This window comes from Montipora capricornis, chromosome 10 (assembly GCF_036669925.1).
Source record: "Montipora capricornis isolate CH-2021 chromosome 10, ASM3666992v2, whole genome shotgun sequence".
NCBI lineage: Eukaryota > Metazoa > Cnidaria > Anthozoa > Scleractinia > Acroporidae > Montipora > Montipora capricornis.
This window is the reverse complement of record NC_090892.1, coordinates 34,895,633-34,919,282: the sequence shown is the minus strand read 5'-3', so window position 1 is coordinate 34,919,282 and position 23,650 is coordinate 34,895,633. Positions and strand designations below refer to the sequence as shown.

At 38.1% G+C, this 23,650-nt stretch overlaps 2 long non-coding RNA genes across 3 annotated transcripts in view; one reads left to right on the top strand and one right to left on the bottom strand.

Annotated features, from left to right (window-relative positions):
• Nucleotides 1–6,105: 6,105 nt before the first annotated feature.
• Nucleotides 6,106–15,554, top strand: LOC138019991 (uncharacterized). Of its 2 annotated transcripts, none has more exons than XR_011126287.1 (5): nt 6,106–6,258; nt 11,406–12,942; nt 13,105–13,200; nt 13,452–13,540; nt 14,300–15,554. It is a non-coding gene; the product is annotated as an uncharacterized lncRNA (long non-coding RNA). The 2 variants fall into 2 exon arrangements; XR_011126286.1 differs by lacking the exon at nt 6,106–6,258 and adding an exon at nt 7,445–7,573.
• Nucleotides 15,555–20,765: 5,211 nt separating this feature from the next.
• Nucleotides 20,766–23,650, bottom strand: part of LOC138020072 (uncharacterized) — a 3,819-nt gene continuing 934 nt past the window's right edge. Inside the window, exon 2 of the long non-coding RNA XR_011126305.1 lies at nt 20,766–21,409. This is a non-coding gene — a long non-coding RNA (uncharacterized lncRNA). The remainder of the gene's footprint in view (nt 21,410–23,650) is intronic.

Here is a 23,650-nt window from a genome sequence, read left to right as displayed (position 1 = left end):
ATCATCATTGTCTTTTATCTCACTGAGAAATTATCACCTTCAATATTCTTAGCATGATAATTGAGTCCTTTCAGGGGAACACATGAGCCCAGCAAACTGACCTGCTTCAAGCCGAGTGGCTTCATTGGTCAATTAGTACTGAGAGCATTGCATCTGCATCGCGGAGGTCATGGGTACGAATCTCGTTGACTCCGCGGTCTATAAGAGACAATTGCTTAAATTGTCCTGTTAAGTGCGAGAATCACTTAACCCACACTTTAAGTATATATATTCATTTATTTCATAATAATCATGTTTATGGTTAAGTTTATGATCATCAACATCGTTGTCGTCGTTGTCATCATCATTAACGACATCATTATCATGATTTTGTTACAGGTAGTTGTATGATCATAAACTACCTAATTCAATTTCATCGCAATTGATACATGTAGATAAGTGCAAGAGCCGATCATCTATGATCTAATTTTAGGAGATACTGCTCTGATTATACGTTTGTTCGTTGTGTTCGTTCCTTTTTTTCCGGCGTGATTCGCGATTCATCTTGATGTCTGAGTCGGCACATGTCCATTATTTTGCTACACATTCGTCACCGTGGTATCTTCATTGGGGGCATTTTGTCGTAAGTATCATCAATTCCTTGAAACTGAGGCGGTAATAAATTGACATCATCATTATCGTCTATTATTCTACTACTATGAGAAATCAACGTGTCAGCCGAGCGAAGACATGAGGCTGACGAGGCGGCAGCCTTGTGAAAGGTTCTCTACCAAACTTTGTTTAAGTAGACCCATCAAGTGAATTTAGTTAACTGTTGAGGTTCTTTAATTAAAGTACAAGTTCGCATTTAGCAACCGTAGTTTCATGCGCCTTGCAGCCGCAAGATGGCAGGATTCCATGTCTCCAGGACATGTTCATTTTTGGACAACGTGGAGATAATTGTAAATAAAATCTGTTTCTGAAAAGAAAAGTAGGGGTCACCGAACATCCAAGATCGTTAAATCCAAGCAAAGCTATAGCAATGGCCAGCAGTGTTCATTTTAGTACGTAACGCGGGCTCAATGCATGACGTGGGATGTGAATTTGCGTTCGCCGTAAGGATGCGCAGTAGCAATGGGCGCGAACGTCCTGAAGGAGGCTCGAAAGGGTTTTCCGTTGCTATAGTGTTTGTGAAACGATGAAAGATAACCAAAGAAGGGTATTTCATAGTGTAGGCAAACTATAAATATCTTTGCAACTCTATTGTAAGATAATACTTTAAGGGCACTTATGACGTCATATTGGTTACCATGCCAACACACCAGGTCCTCAAAAAGGCCCTCTAAATTTCAGTTTTCGAAAATTATCTGAAAAAGGAAGTCGGTGACCTACTGTTTTCATTTCTTTGTTGGAAATCTCCCTTAATTCTTTAACTTCTTAGACGAAGTATGACAAACGTTATGTAGTAGAATTAAAGATACATCGAAACAAGGTTTTTTATAGTTTACAGAAAATTGTACTAGATAACCTTCCCCGAAACCTTTTTTATTTGAAGTGCCATCGTGAATGATACGTGCATGCAAAAAATCAAGATAGGTCACCCAGCAAAATTTCGAGATAAAGACAATTTTTCCCTCGGGTTTTATTTCCAGTTCGCGTTATTTTACGCCTATTTTCACTTCCGGTGTGTTGCGCGCGCTACTTTTGAAAGCGTCAATCAGCTCACTGCTTTACTAGACTGCAAAACAGTCGGTTTTCAAATTCTCTCGCGCTTCGAGCCTCCCACGCCCGCATTTTTAACGTCTCTCCTCAGTCTCACTCTTCTTTTTCACCCTCGCTCCAGACCTTTCGCTTGAAAAGACGCATTCGTCCACGCGCAGATACAGCTGTTTTGCAGTCTACTGCTTTACAAATATGAAAACCACGAATCAGACAGTTCTACGCAATATTCATATGGATTTTGTTCTCTCCGTCATCGCACCTCACTCACTATGTTCGTTTACTTTTCAGCTCATGATTATTCGTAATTCGATTTCATGTAATTCATCTGGATTTCGCTACACATTCGTCAATTGTGCAAGAGGGCTCGATGCAGCCGATTTGCAAAATATCCGCTCCCAATAGGCCACTTCGGAAAATACCATAATACTCTTTGTTTATCCGCCCAAATTTTGCATAAGCATTGTATTTGTTTTCTCTTGAGACTATTGTGAGTCCATCATCTCGCTCGAAAAGTGTGGAGCAAAAATTTAAATTGCCGAAACTTTGCTGTAACCGTCTGAGTCTTGTTCATGTCTGGCCACATAAGCCATGTCCTTGTGTCCGCATGAATATTCTTTGGAAAATTGAGTTTTGAAGAGTCTGGCTGTGTTTGGAGGTCTAAAAAACCCCTCTCAGCAAGCGAACAGTTTCCTGGAGTTCGAGTGGCAATATTAACTGATCATACAAAACTATTCCCAGCCAAAAATGTTATTGACGTAACAAGTAAAAAAACATTTGATTTAGTTGCAGGCATGAAAAAAGGCATAAAATTGTTTCGACCTCCGGTTAACAAAATTTCTTGTTGACTTTAGCTATATGTTAGTACTTTGACATCAAACAAACAATCCATTTTTTATTAGAACCTTTTTTATAATAATGTTGAGGTAGAGATTAACCAGAATTTTAACAACGTAAAGAACATATCCAGTATGATAGCCAGTTAAGAACGACGGTCTTTTTGAAGCTTTAAACAGACAGTTTGTTTGCAAGGTTTGTGCTCAAGTTATTCAGAGTTGAGGGTGGGGCTTCCACAGGGGTCCCTCCTCAAGCCACTGTTGTTTACTATATTCATTAATGACTTGAATTATGCTGTCCCGGACGTGTCTTTGAGATTATACGCTGATGATATGACTCTGAATGCATCAGATCTCTCGCCCATTGCCTTGCAATTTGTTGTGAACCCGGGTCTCAGAGGCCTGTCGGAGTGGTTCGATGCAAACTATTTGTTAATAAACGATGTCAAGACGCAAGCCCTTCTGATCGGTCCTTGCAAGTACGATTTTGACTTAACTTTGAATGGTTCTGGCGTTACTAAACTTCCCTCTATTAGAATCCTGGGCGTGGAACTTAATAGCATGTTAAAGTTTAGAGAGCATATTTCTAGTCAGCTAAAAAAGGCGTATGCGAAGACCGCCGCACCTAGGAGAATTAGACGTTTTGTAACAATAGGCGTTATGCTAGCATTATACAAGTCTTTCATTTTACCACATCTAGAATACTGTAGTCCTCTCATGTTAGGGCTGGGAAGAGTCCAGGCCAATAAAATTGAAGACGCCAATCATTATATATTAAGGACACTGACAGCGGACGGGAAATCATTGTCTTATCAAGAACTCTTAAATATATGTAAGTTGGACACTTTAGAGTGTAGGAAAAAGCAGCAATCCCTGATCCTCTTATTTAAATTTATTAAGAATATAGGGCCGAAATACATTAGACTTTTTTAGCATAAGAAAAACGTCTTACAATTTAAGAGGAATGGTATTAACCTTTGCGTTCCTAAATTTACTTTTAATTTTATGAGGAACTCTTTTACCTATAAGTGCGTTCAACTTTGGAATAAACTTCCAGTTGATGTCGTGCTGGCCGATAATATTAATATTTTAAAGTCTAAGCTAAGATCAATTCAGTTGTAATCTTTATATCATTATTATTTTTCTTTTTTGAGATTTTACTATTATAATTGTAGATGTATTTTGAACGAGCACTTGTGCTCTTAGACAAATTATTGTATTCTTAGACAAATTATTGTATTGTATTGTTGTATTGTATGCTTATTTTTTGTGTGAATAGTATAAATAAAGGTAGAGTAAAGGTATAACTATACTCTGTACTCTAACAGGAAAATAAATCCCTCCCCCTCCCTTTCTCGGGAATAAACCCAAATACTTAGGGACACACCACAGGAAACATTCCTGGTCACGTCCGCATTTATTTATTGAAATCCTTTACCACGTAACTGGTAAAAACACATTAACAACGTTTTCAGGCTCAAATCGTCGTCAACAAAGAAATAAAGAAGAACATTTAGCAGCCCCGAAAATAAGACGTTCTTTAAACGAAAAGCAAAGAGTGGGCCTGTTTTGGAGCTGGAACTATTAATTATATCCCTCGGTCAAGTACGGTGAGAACAATGACGGTGTTCTTACCGTGTCTACGATTTCGTAAGCGGTTTCAATTAAAACATAGAAGCTTTTTAAATGAACTTGTGGAGAAGTGTTTGCGATATTGCAAGGTCAAATGCTTAATTAGTGAAGAATTGTTTGCGATTTCTTAAGAGGTTCCAAAACATCGAAGCTTTTTAAGTGAGCTTGTGGAGAAGTGTTTGCGATTTCCCAAGGGGTTTCAAGACATCAAAACTTGCTCAAATGCTTAATTAGTGGAAAAGCGTTTGCGAAATCTTAAGAGGTTCCAGAACATCGAAGCTTTTTAAGTGAGCTTGTGGAGAAGTGTTTGCGATTTCCCAAGGGGTTTCAAAACATCAAACACTTGCTCAAATGCTTAATTAGTGGAGAATTGTTTGCGATTTCTTGAGAGGTTCCATAACATCGAAGCTTTTTAAGTGAGCTTGTGGAGAAGTGTTTGCGATTTCCCAAGGGGTTTCAAGACATCAAAACTTGCTCAAATGCTTAATTAGTGGAGAAGCGTTTGCGAAATCTTAAGAGGTTCCAGAACCTCGAAGCTTTTTAAGTGAGCTTGTGGAGAAGTGTTTGCGATTTCCCAAGGGGTTTCAAAACATCAAACACTTGCTCAAATGCTTAATTAGTGGAGAATTGTTTACGATTTCTTGAGAGGTTCCAAAACATCGAAGCTTTTTAAGTGAGCTTGTGGAGAAGTGTTTGCGATCTCCCAAGGGGTTTCAAAACATCAAAACTTGCTCAAATGCTTTAAAGTGGAGAAGTGTTTGCGACTTCTTAAGATGTTCCAAAACATCAAAACTTGTTAAGTCAACTAAAACACCAGGAAGAACATCGAGACGTATTTATTCAATCTATCCAAGAGCGATTGAGATTTTCACTGCAAAAAGTTGAAAGCACAAAAAGGGGAACTCTATCCTTAACTCTATAAAAATGCCCGAAATTTCTTAACAACTTACCAGAAAAAAAGATATTTGCTTCACTTTTGTCTACTTAAATATCCAAAGGTATAAGTTAGCCTAACTGTTGCTAGAAGTGTTTGCGATGGGTTCTGAAACAACACCCACAATTCCACTACTCGCTCTGACGAAGGGCTAACGCTCGAAACGTCAGCTTTCCAACTGGTTCACGGTGGTAATTCGACCTTTATCAACACGTTTGATAAAACCAAATCTTCCTGTTTCACTCTCCCACCGACGCAGCACCACAGTTTCTTTAGAAACTAGAAATTAGTATAAAAAAACCATTTCCTGGATGGAGATGCGAAACTATAATATATGATTTAGCCAAGCCTAAAAGCGGAGCTCCAGTCTCTAACCACAGAAAGCAAATTATACACTCTTTTTTTTTTTTTTTTTTACAAAAACGTCTAATTTTGAGCTGAAGCTTAACGTTCTTGTATAATTTGGCTTTGTGAGGCTGAAAACGTTCTTAAAGATGTTGTTAAATTTACATGGTATAGTTTTTCAATACCTGAAATCTTGCAGACTTGACTAGGAAACCTATCAAAGTGCTTACTTCTGTAACGTACTAATAGTTCAAGTACTAAAGTATGTCATAAGACCCTGGCAAGTGGGTGACCAACGCTTACCTCTTTTACACGAAATGGTTCCGCGTGGAAAGTTTCAAGAAACAATACTAGAAGAAAGAGAGCATTGTCAGTACTTTCCTTTACGCACAAAGATTTTTCAAACCGTTTAAATCCATTTAACAAACGGTTGTGGGCGATTGCTCTCATTTTTGGACCGTATCGTGAACGTGGTACTAACATTCGGCGTCGAGCACCATGACAAACAGTTTTTACGTCATTCTGACCAGCGATGCTAGAAGGGATCAGTATCCTGGAAACAAGCCTGCCGAGTTTACGATGCAATTGACGAGTCAACTGCACTTAAGGGAGGTACTGGGAAGTGTCCATGACGCGTATCATCTACCCATACTCTTGGCAAAACCTGTGCGAACATCATCTCTCTTACACGTTGCTTTGCAAGACAGGCCCTGCCCCATGGACATTAACCATTTATCTACCGAGCGGTATTCACCGCATATACGGTCAAACACGTAGTACATAGCATGTTGACGGGACTTCAAAATGCGTTAGGTAAGCGTCTTTCTGTTGTGTTAACTTAATTAAATATAAATATACCATGCGTCGGTAAACTTGATTTCGACCCTCAAAATTACCTCCAGAACCTACTTTTTGCGTAGAATAATCTTTTAAAATGATGTTCTTGTCTTCTGTGGTGATACTTGACGATTCGGGAACATTTTGTGAAAAAGTATGTGCATGACATCCACTTGGCCTTTTCACGTCCCATTGACAAAAAAACTCGTAAAATATTCGCGGACCGGTCAATTTCTCTGAATTGCTAACGAATATAGTGAGATTTTCACAATAACTAAAAATTCCTGTGTTAAGCGTTAGAATTCGACGAAGAGGTAAATGCGACTAAATTTGTTGCGTGCGTTTCTATTTTTGTGATTTGACTGGCCTGCAAATATCTACGGATAAAGCGTTAAAAAATCTTTATTTTAGCGGTTATTTGAACATAAAAGATGCAACGCTTCACGAGAAATAATATTTTTGCTAATACAATGTATTTGAAAGAAGAAAAATTTCGTGGGAATCGCGGTGAAAATGAGTTAACAAATTTGCATATGTGCGTTGAATGTGATACGCGAGGAGACAGGAATTTTATTTCCCCGGGAAATGATTTTGTCATTGTAGTGTAAGATTTATTTGGGAAGCCAACAATATTTCTTTAACTTCGTGGTTAATCCAATTTATTGCTTCGACGTCCTAGTGCGAAGGTTGTTTACATGAAACAAATGCTTTTTGCGAATTTTGAGTGTCATGAAATTACATAATTTGCATGACAAATTTCCTTTTACTCTAACCCAAAAACATTCAGATAGAAACAAACTTCATATTTACTTAACCATTTATTCTGCTTTTGTGCTTGTCAGCATTGTGAATAGCGATCATTCGCGCAAGTCTGTTTTTGTATCTCATACATGTTTAGATTTTCAATTACATGACCACTCAACCTCTCGATTGCTGAAGTCAAAATAGATACGTTTCTCAGGAACCCGACAAAGAAGGCTTCCTGACCCGACAGATGAAATCTTGCAGTCTATTTATTTAAAGAAGAAACGAGTGAATTTTACTCAAGAGCGTGTTTTGTTATCTTTAAACTTAATTTATTACCAAAACTCAAAAAACAAAAAGAGCTCAAAATGGGACAGGATATTACAAAATAATTAAAAGTGTGAGCCAAAGAGCCTCTGCTGGCGCGACATGTGGGTGACCCCTCAAATGGTCTTAATGACGCCCCACTTGAAAAAATTAACTGGAACGCTGCAGTTCAATACCACCCAATTCAGTGACTTCCTTTTTTGTGTAATGCGTACCACAGGTAAGTAAACCCAGTGTAAGCTTTTTGGAACTTCTAGTTTTCCATAAAACTTATAATTTTGGAGCTGAGGTTGACGTTCTTAAAGATGTTCTTCATTTTAAATGGTATAGTTTTTCAATAACTAAAATCTTGCGGATACCGCAAAAAGCCCGATTTTCAAAGTAAAAAGTTTACAACTTAATCTCGTTTATTTCACTTAAAAATAGGCCACCATGATATATTAACCCTTTAAGTATAAGAATCCGCTCTATCATGTTAAAGAAATTGCATTTTTACGTCCAGAAAAGACGATTTTAGTCAGTCTATCGCCCCCTAAACATCCATTTTCTTTACTATTTTGACGCTTTTAACGCGCATTCACGCTTGAATAGTCCGCTGCAATGGCTCATTGATATGCGTAAATGTCGCACCATTTCTCCAGATGACGACTCCGTCTCAGCCTCAGGAATGTTCTTAATACGTTCTTATAATTTTGGTTAATCTCAGCCTCGACGTTCTGATACAAAAGGTTCTTATAAAAAAGAGAAAAAGAGTGTATAGTGTTTATGGAAATAGTTATGCTTCTGCATAAAGAAAGTACAAAATTAATCGTCATTAGTGTGTACAATTTACATTGATCGAAAAGATCAAACACCTGAGCTGACAGCATGGAATAAACAAACAAGCCTTGCAAACAATAACCAGCAATTTTCATGCACAGTAATCTCCTTCACAACATTTTCAGTTTGACTGACAATCTTTACTCCCTCTCTCTTCAGTTCAGAACAACAGCAAAAATCTTTGCTAATTAAAAAGTCAGCCTAAAGCGTAGTAAATTCGCTTACTCGACAACAATTTCACAGTCAAACAAAGCAGCTCGCAACTGGACATCGACTTCACACAAAAAGCCTATAAATGTGATCGTTGAAATATGTCAGAATTTCTGTCAATACGGAATTGCAGTTTTTTAGTATAGTTTTATAATATGTGAGGCACCGAGGCATATATTATGAAGGAAAACACAGAGCTCTCAAGTCTCACGCATTGAGCGTGAGTATCACGCATCACGATGCAATCTCAAGCTCTCACGCCGACACAAGCATTTCTCACGCATTGGCACTTTTCTCATAGGTAACTACCTTTTAAGCTTTCAGAAGTGCTTATGAATTCCGAATTCGTTCCTTCAGTGGCACTGAACTTTGGCCAACGTTAAATCTGTTCGTGTACGACCAATTTTCTTGTTTGTTCAGGACTTTTACCCGTTAATATATGAAGAATAGGCCGATATATTATATCAGGCTGACCATAACAACATAGGCTCTTTTAAAAGGCAGGATTAAAAAACCAACATCGCGTACTCAACAGTACATTTCCAGCGATTTGAGAAGTCCAATTTTCAAAAATTTTCCGGGTGAGCATGCCCCAGGACCCCCGCGGAATTCTCCGGCACAAGAAGCACTTGTGGCTTTGGTGCAATCTCCAGCAAGCATCTCACTCTTTGGAAATTTTAAGACTTGAGAGCTCTGAAAACATTACCTGAAAGCTAACCGTTATAAATAGTTTTTTGTCTCTCGCTCTTTCTCTCAGTTTTACGTTGAAATGTTCTCTTGTTCTCCTTCCTCGGCTTCTTTCGAGAATTTCTTCGCTTGAGGACGTTCGCGCCCATTGCTACTGCGTATCCTTACAGCGCACGCAAATTCACATGCCACGTCATGCGCGCGCGCTATGTACTAAAATGAACAATGATAGGGCAGATGGCCATTGCTATAGCTCTGCTTGGATTTAACGATCTTGGATGTTCGGTGACCCCTACTTTTCTTTTCAGAAACAGATTTTATTTACAATTATCTCCACATTGTCCAAAAATGAACAAAAAAATAAATGTGGGAAGTTAAAAAAAATTTCAAGATTTCTGTCCTCGGGAGATCGAATCCTGCCATCTTGCGGCTGCAAGGAGCATGAAACTATGGTCGATAAATACGAAGGAACCTCAACAGTTAACTAAATTCACCTGATGGGTCCACTTAAACAAAGTTTGGTAGAGAACATTTCACTTCAAAGATAAAATTGCAATATTTTTGAAGTTACACACATTGTGGCCTTATTCGCTAAAGAAACCGCATTTTTTTCATATTTAGGTTGTTCTTCCGGGCAAGTTCTCTCCGTAAGGAAGTCAGTGACTCCCCATTTTTTTCACATTTCTGACATCACTAACTCAACTTCTTTCAATGGTAAAATTTGCAAAAAAAAATCAATGTTAGAAAATTTTCGCGCGAACGTCCTTAAAAGGTGTTAAATCACTTAAGTATACTTACACGCGAAAAACAAAAAAAATCGAGAAACAACCAGTAAAAGAGCTCTAAATTACTCTTTCTTTCTCGCAGGCGATACATAGCGTCACATGAGCGCTGGCTTAAATAAAGGGCATGCGCAATTCAATTCTCGTCCAAGGTTGTAAAAGCCAGTCTTTGATTGAGGATTGTGCGAAAACCTACCGTACAACCCATGATGAAATTTTCACAGTTGAGTTGTAGTGGTGAATCACGCTTAGAGACAATTTTTTTTATAAATTTATTTTTGATTTCACATTTTCTTAGTTTGCGAAAAATATGTTTTACAGATTTTTATTTTACTTTGCATGAATGTTAAATCACAGCCAATTTCTTATTCCTGAGGATTTGAGGTGGGGTCATACAGGTAGAAAAAAACGTGATTTAACCTACTAGTGTCCAGTTCTCCTTACGACCTCGGTCGTTCATTTTGGCCATTTGTTTACGTTTAATTGTCCGAGTTTCACATAGAATGATAAAAGACTTAAGTAAACAGTAAATAGAGAAAGGTAAAAAAAAACCTTGGAACATGTGTCAAAAGGGTTAGAATTTGGCTGTTATAATCCATCAAAACTGTAGTGAGCCACCTTAAATTTCTCAAATTTCGTCGCCTCTTCTCTCGTGCTCTTTATCCCGTTTCTTGTCACTAATAAACGCGGGTTGCCAATGCAACGCTGCCACTCGATTTCCTGCCAAGGAAAATTGCCCGAACACTCCCGTCCCCAGAGAATGTCCTACCTCCCCACCTCCACCCCGACAGTCTGTACGGGCGGACGTACGTGACGTCGTAACAAAAATTCTCGTATCGATAGATTATAGTGCTCCGCCTGAGCTTTGCTTTAGCAGAACTTGCTGGCAACAAAAGCCGATACCACTCTGCTCGCTGGTGCTGAGGAACCGCTATTTTTTTCCACGGTGGTTAATTATTAAACACAGAGTACTCCACAAGCGCGGAAAGGTCATTCAACATCATATACTAGATTTCTGTAACGTGCTGTCGTTGAGCCCTCTTGATTTTGCCGGAGGCATTTTATTTTAGTCTCAATCCCTCGAAAGTCTCCTAATGAATCTGCCATGATTGTCATGATCATCCTTGTCTTTCTACTTCAAATTCTTGGGAGACACTGATCATATGTTCGATCCACATTTCGATCCGTTTCAATTGGAAAATGTCAACTAGCTCACTACTTGATCAATATTTACAATCAGACGGTCCTTGACAATTATTACATATCTGGATTTTGTTTTTCCATTTAGCCTTCGTTGTTTTCGTTTATTTTTCGGTATGATTCGCAATTCGATCACGTGCGCCGATTCACCTGCATGCATGTCGCTGTATTTACACCATGTATCTGCGTTGCAACTTTATGGGAGGCATTCTGGTGGGGCTGGTGGGTTTGTTGTTTGCCTCAAATTCCATGGCTTTTCGTGCGCTTTATCAACATAGTGGGAGAGCACAGTTGGGCCTTCTAAGAACGATGTTTTGACATAACATAACTCATTTGACTCGGGTTGCATTCCAGGATGCGCTGTATGTGTAACTAAACTGATCGCCCCGCTTTCACCTTCACGTCTTCGTTGGAGCATCGTCGTCTCTCTATAATCCGAGTAGAGAGCGAAGATTCAGATTGGCATACGCCCTAATTCGTATGGAAAAAGAGGGTTACAACTATCAACAAGGCCGTTCCATTTTCCGTACACTGGTAGTTTGGTTGCGTGCCTCTTCGTGCCGGTGACCGGTGGCCTTCAACGCCACAATTTTCACTGTTGGTGTGGAGCACCATATAAACCTCAAGAGCCACTCTGCGGCATATTTGTAACTTCTGTAATTTCATCTTTTCCTTCAATTTCTATCTTACGTTTTTCTTTCAACAAATCGCGAGTGAAGTGGAACTTTTCTAGGGGTATTCTGCAATTGCTCCAGATGAGACTGTGGTGGGGATCAAAAAAGGGTTGAAAGTGTTCAACTGGAAACCACATGCCGAGAATGGGGACTGCTACTGCCAGCGTTCCATCCAGCGAGGAAGACCTTCCAAAAGGACAAAGCCGGAGAGGAGGACCAGGACAACAGTGGTACTGAGAGTGCAAACGAGACGGAGTCAAACACCAGAAATTAAGGATGGGTGCCTTGCATTTAACAAACTCACTGTCTGATGTGTATGCTGCCAATATTGGACAGAGTGTTGGCTGTTCTATTATCAAAGAAACTGCCTGGACAGTTTGAACACAAACCGATAATGTCAGGACAACATGGCTGTTGACTTTGCAACCTGATAACTGGATGCAGGCTAGAAATGATGTGCTTTTGGTTGCAATAAATGCTCTTTCCGACAATAGCACTAAAATGGTACAACAGGCAGTTGCAGTGGATCAATAATTTGTATTCTCTTGTGCAGCCATCTTATGTGGGTCCATTTATGTTTGCTGCAAACCTCCTAGTGTAATCCATAGTTCGGAGAAAACTGCACTTCGAGAGCTACTCTACGGCATATTTATTACTTCTGTAATTTCATCTTCTCCTTCAATTCTATCTTTCGTTTTTCTTTCATCAAGTCGAGAGTGAAGTGAAACTTTTCTAGCGCCCTTTTACTTGAATTTCTTGTCTTCCGTCTTTGTAATTTTGGAACCGAATGCCTGACTATATTTCTTCTTTCTGTGCAAGAGCCGCATATTCCCCGTCCTCCCCTTAACCGTATTGTAGATGTACCGGTACGTATCAGGTTTGATGTTCGTTTGTGTAAGTTTGTGTGTGTGTGTGAGAGTGAGAGTGAGAGTGAGAGTGAGAGTGAGAGTGAGAGTGAGAGTGAGAGTGAGAGTGAGAGTGAGAGTGAGAGTGAGAGTGAGAGTGAGAGAGCGCTACGCCCGCATAATTTAACTTAACCTTTCAATAAAGTGTAGTCTTAATGATTTATAGAATCTGTTTAATTGTCAGTGATATTTCATTCATGCTACTCTTGATCTTGTGGAGCGTTTTGAAAGCTTTTTACAGATCATTATTCAAGTAGCAAAGGAAAGAGGTCTGGCTGCTAACAATTCTGTGTGCTTACCGGGAACAATTTGGTAAGCGAACCCTTTGTTTTAAGGAACATGAAAGCAAAGTCATTAAATCTTGTTTTACAGGTCAGCGTACCTGCAAAAACGACAAACTTAGCTGCTGTCCGCTGGTTGACACTGTTATTTCATTCAACTACACTGTTATTTCATTTAACTTCCTTTATTCAGGTAATCCACAAGCGCATTGGATCGTCAGTCATGGGAGCGGCTTTACAAGGTAGCAAGAAAGAGCGGAAATAATTAATTGAAGACGAATAACTGAAGGTGAATAACTGTTTTAGCATAATTACGTAAGTGATTAATTTATTCGTCTGTCACCTCGACAAATGATCACCTCAAGAGCAACCAATCAGCGGTATTAAGAACTTTAAATAATCACCTAAGTAATTATACTACAAAGCCTTAGCCCCAGGGATCAATTCAGATAAATTTCGTGACCAACTTTGTCGGGTGAGATCACTGACTATTTTAAAGGTTCAACGGGGCCTAACTTTACAAATTATATTTCCTTTCAGTTGAAAAGAAAAGAAGAGAAAAGAGAGCTTTAAAGACGAATTGAAAAAGGTGGACTTCTGCTTTCAGAGAGGCTCAAAAGTATGCACTTGTAAGTGAATAATGTCATTATCAAAAGCTCCAAGCTGTGAACGATAACCCTCTTCATTGTTCTATGCTCAATGATACCTCACCTTTCTAAGCGTTTCGTAACCAAGAAATGGAAACTACTGATTGGTGTTAAAATTAACCATGAGCTCTTTTCTTAGTCCGCTATAAGTTGGTACCTAGCTCCTAATAACGGCTAGGAAGGAAGAGAGGGAGGTGGCCGCTTGCCACAATAAGCTCTATTAACTGTTGGTTATCTTGGTTCACCCTGTTCAACGGAAATGCTGCAGTGGTTTCTCAGGTATAAAAGACCCAATTTAGCTAAGACGTTTAATTTGGTGACCATCTTTAATCACTGGCAAAAGCGGGAATCGCATTGGCTATACCTGTCTGTCCAAGAATGAAACCACTATAATCGAAGTTGCTTCTGATAACTTTCAAACCTTTCCTTTAAAAAAGATATTTAAAACTGGTGATTGGCTGCTCCTCCTTTTTGGCTACTGAATGATTTTTTTACAAATTTGCAATCACAATTCGCTCGTATGGTTTTGTTTCTCCATCAGTATAGATCATGTGACAATACTCAAGAGATTTGATCATTTGTCTTTTTTATAAAAAGGGCGTATTTGAGCACCAATATTGCGAAATTTGAGAGGAATAATATGGTGGGATAATGTCCCATCATATAAATTCTGGAAGCAAAATGTTCAAATGAATAAGGTCTATTTCAAGTCTGATTTGCAGCTATCTACTTCATATTTAGACAAGAATCATGCACGAAATTCCACAAAACACAGGGATATCAGTGCTCCTTGAGAGGACAACACCGGCACGCAGTCTCGACTCTTAACTTGTTGGATGAAGACCGTAAAGCTGTGGTTGCTACAATGAACTTTTAAACAATTTTCCCATCTGATCATTACCGTATAAAAGAAAGAAAGTTAGAGTTTAGAATGCATTTTACATTGATATCAGTTAATCTATATGTCAAAGAGCTAACTAGGATCTACTGCTTATATCGTTGGAAGTTTCTTGTCAAAAGGCTGATCCAATACACATGTATATAATGGTGTGAAAAATGTCAAAGTCATGGGATAAGTACAAAATTGAGGGTAAATTTTGATGCTAGCCTTACATATTTAAGCCTTACAAAAGGTGTTAAAATAACTAATGCACTAACTAGTGGATAAAGGCCGTTCTGTAAGATAAACGAGTTAAAAATAAAAATGAAAAATACTAAATAGATAAATATAAGTAAGGAGGTAAGAAATAAGTTGAGTGTTAATATATTGCAAAATAAGATAACAGTCTCGCGTTCACAGCACCTTATTAGTAAGTAGATTGTTTTATCCTGCGATTGCGTTAACATTTATTTATTAAGGGGTTATACGACTATGCGACATGATAGCATGCGCGGTTCCGCAAGGAGTTTACAATTCAGTGAACAAGTAAATGATATTACCAATGCCTAATTAGTGTTAAACGGCTTGTGCATGTTGGAATGCAACATGTGGGTAATTTAACAAGTGGAAGCTAACAATATCTACAACGTGATGGCAAATGCGTTTGTGAATAATTTAAGGTCAGTTATATGATATGATACTATGGTACACGCGCCTTTCAAACAACTAACACAACTTCAAAGAAAAGGGGAAAATATCACATGACATGATAGTGTACGCACAAGAGTAAACAACTTGCAAGTAGATATTTAATGGCTTGAGTGTAAAACGTCATAGGATATAATTGTGGGCGCGTATATCAGCAAACACCTTACAAATGAACAAGTAGAGGTTTATAATAGCTTATCAGCATTTTATGGCGTGTGCACAACAGCACACAGCTTGTGAGTAATTTAAAAAGTAGAGGGGGAAAAATCACACGACATGATGGTAAATGCGCTATAGCAAGCAACGCATACATATATCATCAATATTGCTCAATACAATGGAGTGTGCGCTCTTAAAAACAACTTATGATTTACTTAAGGGGCATAATATCGTATGATATGATAGCGTGTGGGCGTCATAAGAAGAGCCATCTTCAAATAAAAACAGTGTCACAAAAACGTATCATTAAACGGTGTGTGCGTGTTGCATACTACTGATAAGTAAGTGAGGGATGATAATAAAATTCAGGATGGTAAACGCGCATGTGGTTAACTAGATGCCAGTAATATCAAGAGATGGTCGTGTCCGCATTAGCAAACAACTTGAAAGTAGATAAATAGACGGTAATAACGTGATAGAATGCACACATTATTAATCAACGTGAGTATGAATAAGTAGATGGTCACAAACTAATTATATTGTGGCCTTTATCTTACGATATGATAGTGCGCGCTTTTTAACAACTTACAAAAAAATTAAAGCAAAGGATGATAATTTCACATAGCACAATGTTGTGTGCGCGTTGGTAAATAACTTGCGAGTTTAACCTCTTAAGGGTTAATTGTAAAAATATCATTAGGATAAACTTAATTGTGTTCGTGCATCTTCAAACAACTTACTAGAGAAAAAAATAGATGTTTATAAATATCTTATTAGCATTAAATGGTGTGTGCGCACACTGATTTTGTGCAATTTAGACAGTAAATGGAAATAATATAGTCACTAAGTGAGAGGGGCATAATATCATATGACTTTACATCAAGCGGATAAGAAGATTAACAAGAACTTATCAATAAATGTTCTAAGTTCACTGGTATTTAATGAAATATGTGCATCGGCATATTTGGGTTTTCAGTAATTTAGAAAGCAGGTGTAAAATATTATGCGATCTGATGGCAAACGCTCATCGTTTAGTAAGTAACTCGTATGTAAACAATTAACTAGAGCTTAATAATATACGATATGATGAAGTGCGTATGACGTACTGCACTAAAGGGGGTGATATCATGTGACATGACGACATGCATTAGTAAACAACTTACTTAAGAATAATTAGATGATCATGGTACAGTGCCCTATATCATATGATTTGATGGTGCGTGGGTGTTTTTTAACACTTTGCTACAACTCAAAAGTAAATGGTATTAATATCACGTGACATAACAGAATGAGCGCGTTAGAAAATAACTTGCAAGTGAAAAAGTAGAGACTAATGATGTCATGACAGTGTGCGCGCATTATCAAGCAACTTAGTTGTAAACAACTACATTTGTTACAGAACTTTATCATTACGTTCAATGGCCTGGGCGCATTTATAGCATAGTATTTGTAAGTAAATAAGTAGGGACTAATATTGTAATAATATAAATGACACGCACATGTTAGCAAAGAACTTAACATAGGAATAAATTGATAATGATACTGTCCTACTATTTTATGATCTGCAAAACGGTGAGTGAATGGGGGATAGCTGTAATGGCTTTAATTTGCGTGCTCACATGAATGTAATAGCATTGTACTATACGATGGTGTTCGGGAAATTAGCTAACTAGGTTACATGTCACAAAACATTATGGCGTGCGCTGTACCAAATAATTATTCATAATAAATGCATGAAATATTATTGTGCGGGCGTTTGTTAACAAATTACTAGCCACGCAGAGGTTATTATTTCATGCGACCCGATGTCCTTCCGGGGCTTATGAAATGTACGATAAGATGGGTGAGTGATGCGTTGAAAATGTTATATTTTAGGGTGATAATATCGTTTCATATATTTGCACAAGCTCTGGTACACTACTAATAAAGAAAAGTGAATGCGTGCATGAAACACCGGTGTGCGAAAGTTAACAAACTCCTTGGCGTTGGGCCATAAGAGATATTGATGGTGCAAAATAGGCAAAAATAAGATAAAAACTTAAGACTTTAAATAAACAGCTATTATAACCAACCCATCAAGGCCAGAGTCGAAATTTACCCTCAAAGAATAGTATTAAATCTATGTAAACCTTTTTCACCTTCGAAGTTTCCAAGAGCACGAGTCAAATGGATCACTTTTTTTTTTCAGAATGAGAGTGTTTTTCTTAAGTAAATGTTTAAACAGGTATTTTAAGAAAACGTTTTTCTTATCTGTTCCTGGATCTGTTTTCATCTACAATAGTTATGGTTTACATTTTTGCAAACTCTGCTCTGACCCAGCCCGTGAGGTCTTTGATAGGAGGGTTCATCTGGCACGGGGTTTTCCTCCATGGAGCAAGTGGACGTACAAGGAGGTTTTTTCCCCAGCTGTCGTTTCACAACTTCTCTCTCATTTGTAATTACCTCGTGGGCAGACTTAAGCAATTATAGGCATATAGAGCTGCACTATACATTTGCCTAAATTAAGACCATGAATAAAAAGTAGACTTACAAACAAACGCTTCCTCGGCTTGTCCTTGCATTATTGGGATATACTTTAAAGAAGTTGAGGTGTTAACAAGACCGGAACTTTAATGTGTAATGTGCCAGTGGGAAGGATGGGAAACCATTTGCTTGGCGACGGGCGAGGGACGACTGAAATCGATTGCTCTACACATTGAACTACTAAAACTCTTGGGAAGCTTGGTGTTCTAATAGTCATGCGCCTAAGAGTTTACATAAGCAGCGCAATAGCTTTTAATAGTTATCAAATAGAGTGGTTTTCAATTGAGTGTCGAAATTAGCGAATTGCTTTGGTTTATAATTAATTCACTCAGTGATTGCTTCAAAGTTCTCGGGCCTTTTTTTCAACTAATCAGATGTGAAACCAAAACCAATCATGGCTCGCGTGTGAACATTTTCCCGCGCTTTGTGTCGGCTACGTGTTTTGATTGGTTTACCGGATTGTCTCCGTCCTTTTTGATTGGCCAAAATAATTACTTTGGTTTTGGTTTTACGACACTCATCAAAATATATAAATGCAACTATTATCAGTAGTTAATTTGACAGGACTGGTAAGAATAAATACAGCTATTTTTCTTTACTTGAAGGCCATAGTATAGGGGGTAGGCACTTTGTGAGGTAAATATGTCCGTATTCCCAGATGTGATCATGAGTGACGTTAAAATTGGAGTGAAGAGCATTGGGATATTTCGTTATTCAAAATCGTCATGCAACTAGTTACCAGCACGTATCATCATGCATCTGGTTACCTGGACTTATCTGCCCCTTCTCCAATTAATTGACACAGACACAAAGATTGGCTCCATGCAAATTTACAAATTGATGTCAGTTTTTCATGCGTCTGTCCTGTTATTGATCATGAATTGCATTATAACATTGTCAAAGTAGCTGTGGATCCACGATAGCCGAGTGGATCCGCAGACTACCTTGACAATGTTATGACGAAATTCATTACCAATAACAGGACAGACACATGAAAAACTGACATCAATTTGTTTTTTACAATAACAAAAAGGCAGAGGGGTCAAAATTAAGTCGAAACACGCAAAGAAAGCGAGACAAAAATGCGAGATACTTCAATCTGACGGGAGCAGTATCGCGTCATTATCGCATAAATTATAAATTTATAATTTATGTGTCTGTCCGCTTTATTGACTGTAAAAATTGGCCAATGAACGCGCGAGAATTTTTGCAGTCATTGTGAAATGCTTCTTTGAGGTCGCAGCCATTTATTACAATTTAAGTTTGATGATAATCACACGTTAGTATCATTGCAACCTGAGTAGAAGGAGAGTCCTTAAAGCCCTTCCTAGAAAAGATATTGGGGCACAACTTGTGACATTTATAATTCATAATATTTAAGGCAATAACGTAGTATGATACCAGGGACCCGAAGATTTCGAAGTTCCAGAAACTACTTTTATCTGTCCAACTAGGCGGTTCCAGTCACTTTTGGACTAACCTGCGATCAGGCGTTCTTTTTTTTAGAGATTTAGAGGGCGCGAAAAGTACTTTTCGTGTTTTCTCTAAAGAAAAGTACGCCTGATCGCAGATTGCTCCTGGACTTACTATGAATCCTAATCTTATACTTAAACCGTCCAAGCTTTACATTTCCAAAACTCAAGCTTTTTCTTTAAAAAAATGAAGACAACTGGAATACCTTAGAAACTCAAAAAAATTTAAGGTGCATTTCAATTATTCCTGAAGTAAGAACAAATTAGCAAATTTCAAAAGATTATTTGTTTCAAAATGAAGGCAGTAGGTCTAATTAAATGAATACAAAATAATGTAAAGGTAGTCGCCATTTATAAAAGTGGTCTATGAGAAGTGATTAAAACTTAGAGAAGCTTAACCAAATGACTGAGAACTACATAGATTGTGCAGATAAGACTTGGTCTGTCAGTTTTATCCATTGTCGTCAAGTAAATTAGAGACAGCAAGCAAGCAAGGCCACTGCCGTATCAAAATGCTGCTTACTCAGAATTAAATGGCTTAACACCTGCGAGGAATAAGCCAAGATCTACAGCGATTTATGTTCTAAGGGTAGAGTGACTCCACGCCACCCTAGAGACTAAGTGCTGTAGGCCACTGCAGGCATATTTAACAATTATTCCACGAGCGCGCGTTGGATATGAGATGATAGATAGCCAACAAGGCGCGTAGCGCCGAGTTGGCTATAATCTTCTCATATCCAACAAGCGCGAGTGGAATAATTGTTTTATTAAAAACGTCCCCAAAATATAGAAAACTAGACTACAATAAAAATAAAAAGGCCCAAAAAATCACGCGTATGCTTGCCGTGTTTGTAAATCCTGGTACAATGTAAAATGGCTCATAACCCATGATGGCTTAGCCAATCAAAACTGTCGAATTGCATTATCCAATGGCCCAGTTTTTAATAAAAAAATGTATACAGAAATATGGTGCTCTTAACCTAAGCTATTGTCTGTAGCTCTCGTGTCAACTTGTCGCGCCAAACAAAGCAAATTTTGCATTTTGCTAATCAAAGAGCTTTTTAAATGCTAAGAGCTGCTGCACTTAAAATTTTAAATCAGAGATGACACTTCCGGGCGACTGTTCAGTTCATTTGCTCAGCGTAACACACTCACTAATATGGGGAAGGTCAAACAAACCGAGAACTTGCAAGATCTTTTAGCATAGCTTCTAGGTTGTCACAGTCGAGCTATGTCACGCGTCGCCAGTATCTAGTAGACTGAAATGAACATCCGGATTCCTAGATTTGAATGGAATCTTGAAGCTTTGGTACGAAAAATGCACAATAACTGAACAATAATTCATTAAACGCTTGAAATAGTTTTCACTTTTCAAAAATCGTTTATTTTACAATGATTTGAATGCTTAGTTCAACTTTCAAAACTACTGATGAAGCGTGAGGTAGCTTGGCCGTAATTACCGAAACGTGGCATAACACATAGCTTACAAGAAAACTATCTAAACGTCAAATTTAAAGAAACGTGCTGGATAGATGTGATAGACACTTTATTGACAAACAGCTGCAAACATATTGCAGCCATAAGCTAAATCGCGTTAAGATTAACACATAAGATGACAATAAGAATAATAAACGACTATTCATAAGAACAAAAATTCGCCAAAATTATTGATGACCTATTTGCTAAATGAAGGGATGAAAAGAGAAAATCCTGAACCCTGATATTCAGTTCAGCGAATTCCACTTAAGTCCATATTCCCGGATGTACCAGAGCACCAGTCCTCCGCATTCGCTTTGTGGATTTTGTTTCCTTCCTGAGATATCTTTGAAATTCGTTTGTGTCTGTGGCGCGGCGAAAATGTCCTGATAAAGGTCAACTGATCTCTGGCAGAAAAATTCGGGAAAAGTTTCTTTGGCGACGCTTACGTCTTTGTCACACACTTTGATCTCGCGAAACTTCAATCGTTCTCCATGTACATCTTTCTTTGGATTTCCAGCTGTCATTTGCCCGTTTTCTCGACTAGCCGTACGTTTTATATCATCTGTTACGCTGCTCTCATTTACCCCTCGACTAGTAGTAGAATCTTTGTTCTGGCTCGAGCTACACATTCTAAACAGTTGTGGAATCGAGATTAGTTGAATCGCTAGGATTGCAGTATGTTCTAGTGACGATTACAACACTGCTTCAAACGTTTAACGCAACTAAGAACCCTGCGCTGCTGTGCTGGACTGTGCGTTTTGAAACCTTAAAAACATTTTTCACTCTTGTAGCAAGCCCTTTGCCCCGTGAAGTGATTGGCTACAGACTCGAAGTTATGTCAACAGAAACTGATTATAAATTCTTCCCCATCACGTACACTAGAGAGGACCAGATAAATTACCGATTTCATTTTGTTTTTGTTTGAAGGAATACACTACTGCAAGAGATCATAAAGGTAAGAGAAGTAATCCCTCATACTGGCCCTATTCCCATCGTAATCCCTCTTAGGTTATTTTTAGATGATATCAATTTTCCCGCGGATAATGTTACCGCGCGCGTTACGTGGAAGTTTCGTGGAGGAGGGAAAGTGCAGCAAATTCTGTACGAAGCCGTTTTCTCCGTTTTCAAAATTGAGTTTCATGGCCTGATAAAATTCATTGTCTGCAAGATACAGGTTTCAAACATACATCCTTGGAATTGCTTAACTGTCTAGTTTACAGTGATACCAATTTGAAGAATTTCCAATCTATCAAACCGTGTTAAATAATTTTGACAGATGATGATATGTTTAACTTGGTTGCATTACGTTACTGGTCCATTTTTGTGCGCACCTTCTCATCGTCTACAAAATTCTGTCGCTTACAAAACTCGTCCCTGTCAAGATACAGTTTGCAATCATATATCATGGAAATCGGTCAACTGTATAATTCACTCTGATACCAATTTTACGATTGTCTAATAAAGGAAACCGTGTTAAATAATTTGTAAGAGGGAGCTATATTTTACGCGTGCGTTGCAAATTGACTTCAATCCGATCTTACGGTTTTAAAAATTTTTATCGTGCGGTCAATTGAAATTTTCCTGTCATGTGTGGTACTGTTTGAAAGCGTTAGCTGTCTAATTTATGGTAAGTCACCATAGTTTAAGTCCGCTAAGAAAATCGAGAACGCGTTGACCAAGTCAGGAATATGTTACTTGATGACTGTAGTCCACAATATTTCATTGTGTACAAAATTCTGTCGCCTATAAAACTCGTTACTTTCAAGATACAAGATGCAAAGATATATCATTCAAATCGCTTAACTGTCTTGTTTACAGTGACACCAATTTCAACACTGTCCAATGTACGAAACCGAGTTTAATAATGTTGAAAGATGCAGGTATATTTAACATGCGTGCTTTGCAAATTGTCTTCCATGCGATACCACTTGTTATCGCACTGTCTGTTCAAGTTTTCCTTTCATGTCTGATATCTGTCTAATTTATGAATATCTAAGAATTAAGTCGTCAGATTTTAATCCCGCGAAGAAAATCAAGAACGCCGTAACCAAGTCAGCGATATATTAATAAACAATTATTGGATGAGGTTGAGCATGATCTTACTTGTTGACTGTAGTCTGCGAATTGCCAATGTTTACAAAATTCTGTCGCTTATAAAACTCGATCCTTTCAAGATACAGGTTTCAAACATCTGTAACTGAAATCGCTTAATTGTCTAGTTTTCAATGATACCACATTCAAGGTTGTGCCATATACGAAACCGTGTTAAATCTTTTTTTAAATTAAGGAAACAGCTATGTTTATTTAACATACGTGCTTTTGCAAATTCACTTGAATCCGATAACACGGGTTCAAAAATTTTTATCGGACGCTTGATTCAAGTTTTCCTTTCATGTTTGGTACTGTTGTAGAGCTCTATCTGTCTACTTTATCACCATATAAGAATTAAGTCATCATATTTTAATCCCGCAAAGGAAACCGAGAATGCGTTTATTAAAGTCAGAGAGATCGTACTTATCGACTATAGTCTTCCATATGCCATTCTGTACAAAATCTTGTCGGTTGCATAACTCGTTCCTTCCAAGATACAGGTTTCAAAACATAAGTCATTGTAATCGCTTAACTCTGTAGTCAACAAGTCACGTTCGTCCACAAAATGTATACATGTATACGCGCGTTTGTCTCAACATCCTCCGCCATTTTTGTTTGATGGTAAATCGCGAACGACGCGAATCATTGCGTGGGAATTCGCTCAGCTGTCAACATTGGTAAAAATGGGGACATGTGATTGGCTATCAGTTAACCCTCGTGGGAATACCGGATCTCGCAGGAGATCTAAAAATAACTTAAGAGGGATTACGATGGGAATAG